The sequence below is a fragment of the Fistularia commersonii genome, chromosome 4 (assembly GCF_037954325.1).
Source record: "Fistularia commersonii isolate RoL2024-O1a breed Wild chromosome 4, RoL_Fcom_v1.0, whole genome shotgun sequence".
Lineage (NCBI taxonomy): Eukaryota > Metazoa > Chordata > Actinopteri > Syngnathiformes > Fistulariidae > Fistularia > Fistularia commersonii.
The window spans coordinates 21,918,724-21,919,346 of record NC_141287.1 but is presented as its reverse complement, the minus strand read 5'-3'; positions in this window follow the sequence as shown (position 1 = coordinate 21,919,346).

Below are 623 nucleotides of genomic sequence, written 5' to 3'. Positions count from 1 at the left end.
TGTGTTTCGACTCGTCCTCCGCATCTCCTCCATGTAAGGCCGGTGAATTGGCGCCGATAATTCCAAGGATGCGGGTCTAGCGTTCGGAACCGCGGTGTCATTTCGGCAATGGCGTGAAAACGTATCTCAGCTTACGTTCAGGAGTTATGCAACGCGGCCGGGGCCGCCGCTGCGGCGCGTCAGCTGTCGGCGGCGCTCTAAATCAAACATCCGTCTTTGGACGCGCCGACATCGACGTCACGGCCCGCATTCAAAGAAACATCGATGTGTTCGCCACGCCGGCGTGCGGCAGGGAACGGATCCCAGTGTTTCCATATCATATTGATCATAATCCCGATCAATGCAAGATACCTTTCATTTAGTGACAATTTAGTTAAGCAGTTGTTGTTACTTAAGACACTTTGTAGTTTATTTGTATTCCTTATTGTCCCTTTCTACTATTAGCCGAAAATTTTGTACTAGTATTTATCATTGTCATATTTTTCTTGTAACTCTGGCACAACAATTTCCTTCGGGATAAATAAAGTGGTTCTTATTCTTAAAGTTTTCAAAGGTGAGGACTCATAACAGGCGGGCGTCTGAGCGGATCAGCCGGCCTCTAATTCCATCGATCGCTCCGAATA